Source organism: Stegodyphus dumicola, chromosome 10, assembly GCF_044657685.1.
Source record: "Stegodyphus dumicola isolate Sdum_Otavi_A_Nest chromosome 10, ASM4465768v1".
Lineage (NCBI taxonomy): Eukaryota > Metazoa > Arthropoda > Arachnida > Araneae > Eresidae > Stegodyphus > Stegodyphus dumicola.
Genome location: NC_140777.1, coordinates 47,020,859 through 47,031,033, shown reverse-complemented (window position 1 = coordinate 47,031,033; position 10,175 = coordinate 47,020,859). Strand labels below are relative to the sequence as shown.

General features: G+C 32.0%; 1 pseudogene; it reads right to left on the bottom strand.

The window, feature by feature from the left end:
• Positions 1 to 2,398: 2,398 nt before the first annotated feature.
• On the bottom strand, positions 2,399 to 2,863 carry LOC146994957 (uncharacterized; annotated as a pseudogene).
• Between the last annotated feature and the right edge of the window lie 7,312 nt (positions 2,864 to 10,175).

The following is a 10,175-nucleotide window of genomic DNA, read 5'->3' as shown; positions in this document are numbered from 1 at the left end:
CTAATAAACACAAAGCTCTACTTTTGCACCTTAAAAGCATAATCTTTTGCCTGATGGGAAAATAGCAGGGTAAATTGGACAGCTTTTAATCAAATCTGCTTTTTTCCCTTGTTTTTTTGTTTTGTTTCAAGATTTGGCATCGTTCGTTGTTCCGTTGTCCCATATTTATTTCAATCTCCTCATGTGACGATTTTTAAAACCGCTCAAGGAGGTTATAATAGAAGGAGGGACGGTTCAACTGAAACGGTGAAGCTTGGCGGCCATGTTACTATTATCGCTGTGACTTGTGCAAGGAAGTCTGTAATTGTAACATTTTTTTTTTATTTTTTTTCCTCTCTCCTTTTCTTTTTGAAGCATGTCAGCTTATATTGCATATGGATGCACAAATATATTTTCGAAAAATATTCCTGGGATTAGTTTTCACTCGTAAGTATTGATTTTCTTTTTTTATGTAATTTCATAAATATGTTAAAAAATATCGCAATGTCATGTTGTTTTCTTTCCAGATGTGAAAAAAAAGGACTTAATAATGATCGAAATATGTTAAATACATTTTAATGTTTTTGTTTATAGCTGGTACCTTCGTTCCTTAACATACAATGATATATGCTAGGATTTAAACTGCATAATTTGAACGTTTAGGTAATTCGTTTTATAATTTTCATGAAAAGTAAGAAACCAATTGTTACTATTTTTATGAATTGTAAAGGTGTTAAATTAATCAACGCTTTTCTTTATGTATTAATTATCATTCATTTTTAAGTTTTGTGAACTGTTGCGAATATAATTTGTACATTTGATCAAGATAAACTGTTCTGTTGTTAAAATGCTTTTGCATAAGCTTACAAATTTCTGGGCAGTATAGCGATAAACGTAAAATATTTACACAACTAAACATGTGAAAAGATATATCCAAAATTTTATATAGGTATATTTTCGTAATTCAGCTTAATTCAAGGCAATTTCTTTGAGATTCATAAATATGAAACGCGCATAAGCTGAAATCATTGAATTCACATAAATCTGTTTTATTTTATTAATATTTATTTTCTTGTTGACATAAGGTTGTTAGTTGTGAAAAGAATCTATTTAAAACTTTCATATAAAAAAATGCAACATGTTACCATTTTTTTAGATAATTATCTGCTATTAATTTCAGGTTAAAATGATTCTAAATGATTCTTTAATAAATTACAATAATATTGCGAATAAATCAGAAATATCACTTTTTAAAGAAATAATTAGAAAGTATACCCAAGGTTGTCTTTAAATTATGCAGAAATAACATTTTTAAAGGCTTTAATGTTATGCACATGCATTTAGATTTCGAACTATTTCTTAATGATTCTCTGTACTTACTAAATGACAAATATCATCTTTATAAATTTAGAACAAAAAACTAACAATAGCGAAGCATTTCATTATAAATTTAACATATTTTTACTAGAAAATCTATGCATGGAACAGCTTAGAAACACGTACGTTTCACTACCGTATTGCAATGTTTTGAAGTTACAAACATGGACGCCGCTTGTTGCGTCGAGTTTCATTCTCCGATAGTGGAGGAAACTGCGAACCCTCCCTCCTTCTATTCTAACCTCCTTGCTTGAGAAAAGGTTGTTACCCCAGATCTTTGATTTTTCCAAGACGAGGCGAAAGTTTTAGTTGAGTTATGTGCAGTTTTAGTTGATTAAATAAATTTACAACAATGTAATCAACTAAAACTAATTTATACCTTATTTTTTGGCAAAATGGAAACTTTTGAAACCAGAAAGATTTGATGTTGCCCCTGCATGTGTTGCAGCAGAATCTAAATGGAAACACTGAAAAAGAACTTTTTCAAATTTTCTCACACAATTGAAGTAGGCAACTGAAGAAAGAAAACTACAGCTGTTATGTAATTTCGTATCTTCAAGTGCTTATTACCACATTAATGATTCACAATCGTATGATAATGCAATTAATGTTTTAAATTCATTGTACATTACTAAAATGAAATATTTGCTCGGCACTGTTTAGCATCTAGATTTCAACAAACAGGGGAGTCTGCAAATGAATATTTACAAATATTAAAGCAGTTGAGCAAGGGTTGTGAATTTAATTCTGTTACTGCAGAAGAATATAAAAATGAATAAATTAGAGATGCATTCATCCCCGGTTTGAAGAATCCAAGCATTCGAGAAAGGTTATTAGAAAATGTCAGTGTTTCGATAGAAAAAGCTTGTGATCAAGCTAGAGCACTAGAACTTGCTGAACATCATTCTGCCTCATATTTAATATCTTCCTCAGCACCGGTAGCTGCTGTTGGACAGTGTGAGCACAAAAATGACGATAGTGAATAATTGTCAGTAGTTGCTCCTATTCGATCCAGAAAATCTTTCTTTTGTGGAAGAGACCTTCATTTACGAAGTGTTTGTCCAGCTAGGATGTGCTTCTTGTGTTGTATTAGCTGCCGCAATATATTCTGCTTCAGCTTAAGATTGTCAACGCAGTTTTGCCTTTTGTTCCTCCATGAAATGCAGTTATTTCCTAGTTTGAATATGTATCCGCTAATGGATTTTCTTGTTGCTCTGTCATTTGCCCAATCTGCATCTGAATATGCAGTTAGCATATGTTCTTGAATTTTGTTAAAGACCAACTTAAAGTCTTCAGTTGTATGTAAGTACAGAATGACTTTCTTGACAGCATTCCAATCTGTATTCCGAGTCTTTTCGTTTCTTCTACTCAGTAGATTGACAGCGCATGCTATATCTGGTCTGCTGATTGTTGCAATATATAATAATGCCCCTACTGTTTGTCTATATTCTGTATTATCCGCTAGAAGATCATCTTCAGTTTCTAGTTTGCAATAGTTCGTTTCCATTGGTATATATATGTTGGTTTTTCGTTTTGAAGTCCAAATTTTGAACTATTTCTTCGATTTTATTCCTTTTGGTTATGGGAAAATTTCCATCTTTGAATCTTTCGATGTTTATGCCAAGATAGTAGGTGACTTCTCATAGGTTTTTTGATTTCTAATTTAGCGTTCAGTTGTTGGATTGTTTCCATTACATCTTCTTCTCTTTCACTTCCTATAAACATATCGTCTACAAATAATATTATATACGTGAATTTTTCAATGATGTTTTTGAAAAAAAAAAAGGATGGGTCTGCTTTACTTTGTTTAAATGACATTTTTAGAAGTATTTTTCCAATTTTCAGATTCCAAGCTCTAGCGGCTTGTTTTAAACCATATGTAGATTTCTTCAGCTTGCAACCTTTATTTTCATTTCCAGTGTTTGGAGTATCCTTCAGGTTGAGTCATGTAAATTTCTTCTTCTATTTCTCCATGAAGGAAAGCTGTTTTGGCATCGATATGTCTGACAGACATGTTTTTTCACGAAGCTGCACATAGGAAAGCTCATAGAGTTGCGTATTTTACTACAGGAGCAAAGGTTTAATCATAGTTAGAACAAAATGTCTGGCTAAATCCTTTTGCGATTAAGTTGGTTTTGTATCTTTCAATTTTTCCTTCTGTATTGAGCTTGGTTTTGAAAGACCATTTACATACTATTGATTTTATTCCTTTTGGTAAAACAACTAATTCCCAAGTGTTGGTTTCTTCTAGTGAATTAATTTCTTCTCGAACAGCTGTCAGCCATTTTCATTTTTCATTTTCTTCCAAAGTTTGAATTTCCTTCCAGCTTTTGGGTTCGGAGGAGATAAGATATTTTGCATGGAACCCGTAGTGATCAGGAGATTTACCTTTTGTGACTCCGTCTGATCTTCTGACTTCCAAAGGCTCTTCTTCGGGTTCTGATATTTCTTCCTCTTCGGGTTCTTCTATTTTTATTTCTTCCTGTTCTGAGTTTTTTCCTTAGGATTTTCTTCATCCTGTTTTAAAGAGACGCTTACAGGCTCGTCAGTTTCAGTGTCTTCAATAAATCGTACAGATCGACTTTGTGATTTTGTCTCCAGGGATTAAAATTCTGTAGCCTTTACTTCTGCTGTCGTAGCCGACGAGTATTCCTTCTATAGCGGTATCATAGAGTTTATCCCTTTTAGATTTATGGATGTAAGCAAAATCCTTGCACCAAAAAGTCCTCAGATGAGTTCTTGTTATTCCATAATTAGTATGGCGTTTTTGCATTTGGTTTTGTACGCATGCGATTCTATAAATAATTTGCAGTCAGCACTGCTTCTGCCTAGCACTGCTTCTGCTTTCCTAATCTGTGAGGTTGACCTGAGTCAGCTAAAAGACATCTCGTCATCTCCATCAAAGACCTATTTTTGCGTTCACTGACTCCATTTTGGGCTGGACAGTAAGCTGGCGATTTATACCATGTTTTATAAGATATTCTTCAAGTTCCTTACTTGAAGAATATCTTAATTGAGTACTTGTGTACTCACCGCCGTTATCACTTCTAAGCGTTCTTACTTTTCTTCCGAATTTATTGTTTGTAAGAGCAGTAAATTGTTTTAGTTTAGACATTACTTCATTTTTCTTTTTTCATTAGGTAAATCATTGTGAACCTGTCGTAATCATCAATAAAAGTTACGAAGGATAGGTATTCACTGACAGATGGTGTTTGTACTGCTAAAACATCAGTGTGAACGAGTTATAGCGGTTTAGACGCTCTGAATTTCTATTCTTTGGGATACGGGAAATCAGTTATTTTACACTTTACGCACTAAATGCATTTGGTATCATATTTACAATTATCTAGTATAATTCCTTCAGGGAGTTCTTTGTTTACAAGTTGTTTGATCGCGTCATCGTTTCTGTGACCAAGGCGTCTATACCAAAGTTGGACACAGTTCTCATTTTTACACTGAAATCCTACATGAGCTGATGGTTCATTATTCCTGTCGATTGGTTTAAATTGGTAAAGATTGTTAGTTGCATGACATTTTAAAATAATCTGATCTCCCTTCATTATCATACAGTTATTTCCTTGAAACAGAACCGAAAGTCCTTTTTCCGTTATTTTCCTAACTGAGATTAAATTCGCTTCTAATTCAGGAGCGTATAAAACTTCCGATAAGAGAACTTCATTTATTTTTTGTTTAGCATTTATTGTTTTAAAACGGACAGTTCCTATTGCCGTTGATTCAATACATTGTCCATTAGCAGTTATAATATCTGACGGAGTTATGGCTCGAAAGTCCGTGAAATATCTCTTATTAGTTACTACGTGGCTACTTGTCGCGCTATCGAAAATGAAAGTCTCCGGTGATTGATGTACGGTGTTCTCAGCAGACAGAGCGACGGCATCCCGTCTGGATTCGACTTCCGGTGTTTAAATTTTTGTTTCTTGTTGATTCATCGCAAGGTTAAAAGCATTCTTTGCTTGGCGTGTTTTACAATCCGCGAATGATTTCTTCAAGTTTTGGCGCGGTTAATTTTTTTGTTTCGATTTTAGATGATAATACTCCGATCTAAAATGATTATTTTTATGACAGTATGAGCAAAACTTTTCTCTTTTTCTCTTGTTTTGAAATGAGGCTTTAAATGCCTTTGAATCTGATGAATTATTTTCAACAGTAATATTCAGTAATGTATTTATATGTGTTTGCATATTTCCATTTTCTTCAAGCTTCAAACTGTAAAACTTTCTCAAAAGAAATAGCTTACTTGAAAGATTAGACCTTTGTACTTCCTGACTTTTTCCCATGTGGCTTTAGCAGTAGTTTCATGTTTAATGTGAATTATTTGGCTGTCTTCGATAAGTAAATTTATCATCGCGCGACATTGACGATCCCGTTTACTCCATTGTTCTGTAATAAGGCTTGGAGGAACATCTTCGATTACATCGTAAAGATCCTCCTTTATTAGTAGCATTTGTATTTTGAATTTCCATGTTAAGTAATTGCTGGAATTCAGTTTTGTAATTTGCATTTGACTTGAATGCAACATTTCTGTATCGTCGAAAAATTTATTTTCGGATTTGATATGAAACTACACTTTAGCCTTTACAGTATTTTTTTATCTTTTTATTCTTTACTATTATTAAATTAGCTATGATTTTTGCACAGTCTCATAATCTTTTGTTGTAAAACATTTTTATAGCCTCGAAATTTCACAACAAATTAATAAAAGTACAGAGTAAAATGATTCCTCTTACCTTGTATCCAGAGCAGCATCAAGCCAGATTACAGCTAATTAACTTGTAACCCAAAAAAGGTTGTAGACGGAAATTGAAAGTGAAACACATTTTTATTTACATGAAAATAGATTAAGATTTGTTAGTATCACAAATACATATCGAAAAAGGGAGTTATATAATAGAGAGTGTCATATCAGTCCTTTCCTGAAGGAGTGAAAAAAGTACGAGTAAAGAATAAGCGAGTTACACAATTAACACCTTTTCAGTGTTTCCAGTTCATAATGTTTATCGCACTATTGGCGACAGTCCATCACTTTTTGCATACCAACAGTAACATTTGATGTTTTGTTTTATGTGCAGTTTTAGTTGATTAAAGCTTCATTTCAGCTTCTTAAGGAAAGTGGTTTATTAAATTTACAACAAGGCCACGAGTACATCTAATCCTCCAGTTCTCCGCGCCATTCGTTTTTTTCGCTCCAATAGAATCCCTTCCAAGCTTCTCACCAATCCGTATTCATTGCATACAGGTTAGGTTAGGTTAAATTATTTAAAAATGGCAAAGCAACGAGGGTTAATTGGCTATGAGGGGGATGTCCTCTTAGAAGATTTTCTAAAAAAAACTGGCTTGTATTCACGTTTCACATAGAGAAAACCGCAAAACCAAATTATGCAGCCAAGCCCGATCGCCTGGATTTAATGCTAAACCAGGTGGAACTACCAGTATTCAGCAGTCTTCGCCATTGAACCACTAGCCCTTATCCTGTCGAGTGATTTTCTGCGAATCCCTTTAAAACTGTCGCTAGTTTTGGACCGAACTTCCCGTAAAATGTCGCGAAAATAACCCTAAACCTCTGAAAACTGTCAAGCAGTTCTTTTGTTATTTCCCATCCCTCCCAGAATTTTACTTCAATGATTCCACTAAGTGAGACTGATTACTAGATATTGTTCGCAAGGTAGATGTGAGCTCTCAAGAGAATTGCAAAAGGCTAGACTCTCCGTGATGGCCGTCTTAATGCCGGAGGGTACAGCTGCGAAACTTAAAAGTTTCCTTCCCTTAAACAATCTTATCTCTACATATCTTCTCTACATATAATAAAAGAAAGAGTCTGTCTGTGTGTGTGCCTTTCGTTCGCGCTGCGCGTAAGCTAATAGACCCACGGCTAAAATTTGGTACATAGGTACATCTACACAAGAGCCAGTGCACTTCGAAGCGATTTTTTCGAAATTCGAATTCGAATTTTTTTATTTCATGTTTTGTGACGAAATCGTGTCATTTTGAAACATAATGGGCTATAGGAAAGCGAGATTTTACTCTACACACTCCATTTTCACATCGTCATAAAACGTAGGCACTTAGCTATTTTACGAACTTAAAATAAATTTCATGTTTCAATAAATCGATTAAATACGAATTTATTTAATAAAGGGAGCTTAACACTTTTTCAATGGGATTTTTTCTAAAAAAGTTTATTTTTAAAAATGTAGAGTTTATTTTTCTTTGATTTTTGGACACATTAAACTTTCATCCTTGCGAATGCTTTTACAAAACGAATTTTGGAAAAATGATAATATTTTGTATTTTTAAAAGATTTTTTAAATGAAGCTTCCGAGTACACTTCTCACATCTCACATCTTTAAAAATGTGATTTTGGCAACAATTTTCCTGTCTTATTGTTGTTGATAGATTTTTGATGAAATCGAATCATTTTGAATAGTTTCATTCTTTTGGAAATATGGGTTTGGCAACAATTTTTCATCGTATTTCTTATGTCACTGCTTTTAAGAGATTGGCATATTTCATTTTTATATAAATATAATATATTTTTATTGATTTTTTTTTGATAAAGTTGTTCTGGTGAGTAACATTCTGCGCGGAATTTTATGTTTTTTGAGTTGCTTTCATGTTATTTTTTGCTTATTTCACTGTTTATAAGATATTGAAAAGTTTTGCATGATTTTTGTTCTTCTACGGAAAGTTGGTTAATTTTTTAATTAGGATAATTAATATTTGTATTAAGAGATATAGCTTATTTCATTGTAATTTTTTCCCTTGAAAACATATGATAAAATATCATTAATTATACTTTGCTTTTCGGAATTTTTTGTTTTTTGCATTCCTTTATTTTATTTATTGCTCATTTCACAGTTTTTAAGATATTGAAAAGTTTTGACTGATTTTTTTAGGAAACAAAGTTCTTAATCTCCTTTATACCATTTCAGTTCTTAAGATTTTGCAAAGGGAATTTGGTTAATTTTTTTATTAGGATAATTAATATTTGTATTAAGGGATATTGCTTATTTCATTGTAATTTTGTTATACGTAATAACTTTTTTTATGAAGTTATTCTGCAGAGGAAAATCCTACGCAGTTTTTAAATTTAACGTTTGGAGTTCCCTTCAGCCATTTTTCCGGTACATTTAAAAGCCAGACGAAGGCTCGCAGCGAAGCTGCTAGTTTTCAAATAAATTGGTTTTAAAATTTACCCGGTTAAATTTTAAATTATTACGCATTTTTAACTTAAGTAAGCTAAATCTGTATGTCACTGATTATCACCGGAATTTCAGAATTTCAATTTCTGACAAATATCTGGTGCAACTTTCATTCCTTCTGAGATATTGCTGAAACATTTCGTATTATTTCCGATTTTTGTCATTAATTAAAAATCTTTAAAACCTTCAGCATTTTTCTATATTCTTCAACTGCAGGCAACTAATAATTATTTTAAATAATTTCTTTTTTCCTTCATTATTACGTAGTTTTAAGAGAGTAATAAACGAAACATTTGGGTGTTTTTAAGGGTGATAATATTAATATTAAATTTGCATTTTACTTTTTCATATCCATTCAAGATATTCAGAAAGGGAATTATAACTTGAAACCGTTTTCAGTGTATCATAAATTTATTGATTCAAATTAAAAATTCTTGCTTTCCTGTCCAAGAAACACTAGTAAATTTTATCTGAAATAGGAAAGATGAGACATATTAATAACAAACAAAGCAATTAATTTGGAAGTCAAAGAACAAAAATCAGCGTTATATTTTCAAATTTTCACAGGACTAGTTTCGATGGTTTTACCGAACCATCATCTTCAGCTGCAAAAGCGCAAATGAACGAGATAAGATATAATGAAAATTGGATTGTAAAAATTTGAAAATATAACGCTGATTTTTGTTGTTTGACTTCCAATTTAATGTTTGTTCGGCTTGTTATTGTATCTTAATTAAACAAAGCAATGTTGTTACTTATTAGCTTACAATATAATTTATTCAATATGGTATTTTTGTAAAGAAAGAGTGTTGCTGTACATTTGGTAAAGTATAAATAAGCATTTCATTTAATAATTATAAAAGTTATTAATTATTTAATAATTAATCATAAGAATATGAATAATTAAATATTTTTTCGGAAATATTTTTTTTCTAGGGATCTCAGCGTACATTTTTGAAGCATTATCCTCTAAATAAATGTCTTGTTTGAACATAGCATTTATTGTTGACAAATGTCCAACCAAAGGAAATACCTTACTAGGGAGGATATTCAAACAAAAATTTTTATTAGAATAAATATTTTCGTTATTTTAATACTACTAATAATATACAAACATTAGTTTAAGTTCACTATAGTTGAGTGAATAAGATTGCTGATGTTGGTAGTTTGTTGTTGGCAACCGAACAGTTTAGCTGCTTGTGGTCTTTACGATTTTCCCGATGCGTAACGTGAATTCAAGTCAATTTTATTTAGAAAATTTCCCACGAAGGTGTTCTCTTAAAGCAGATAACCCATGACTTCTTAAAAACTGTAAAATATAATCTGTGGATATTTTCTGTTATACGATAACACGAAGAAAATGATTTCCTATACGAAACATATGATCAGCGCTGTTATTGCCCGCCGTTTAATTAAATGCATCCATCTTATTCCTTACAATTAATTTTCCTTTTTCAAAGAAAGTTGGATTTCAGTAAAATGTATTATTTACAATGTGTCATTTTATTTTTCTCGTTTTTTATGCAAATATTCAAATTCAGATAGATATTGCGTAAGTTCAGAAAGCCAACTAGTCTCCAAGCGGTAAGATAGCTGAGC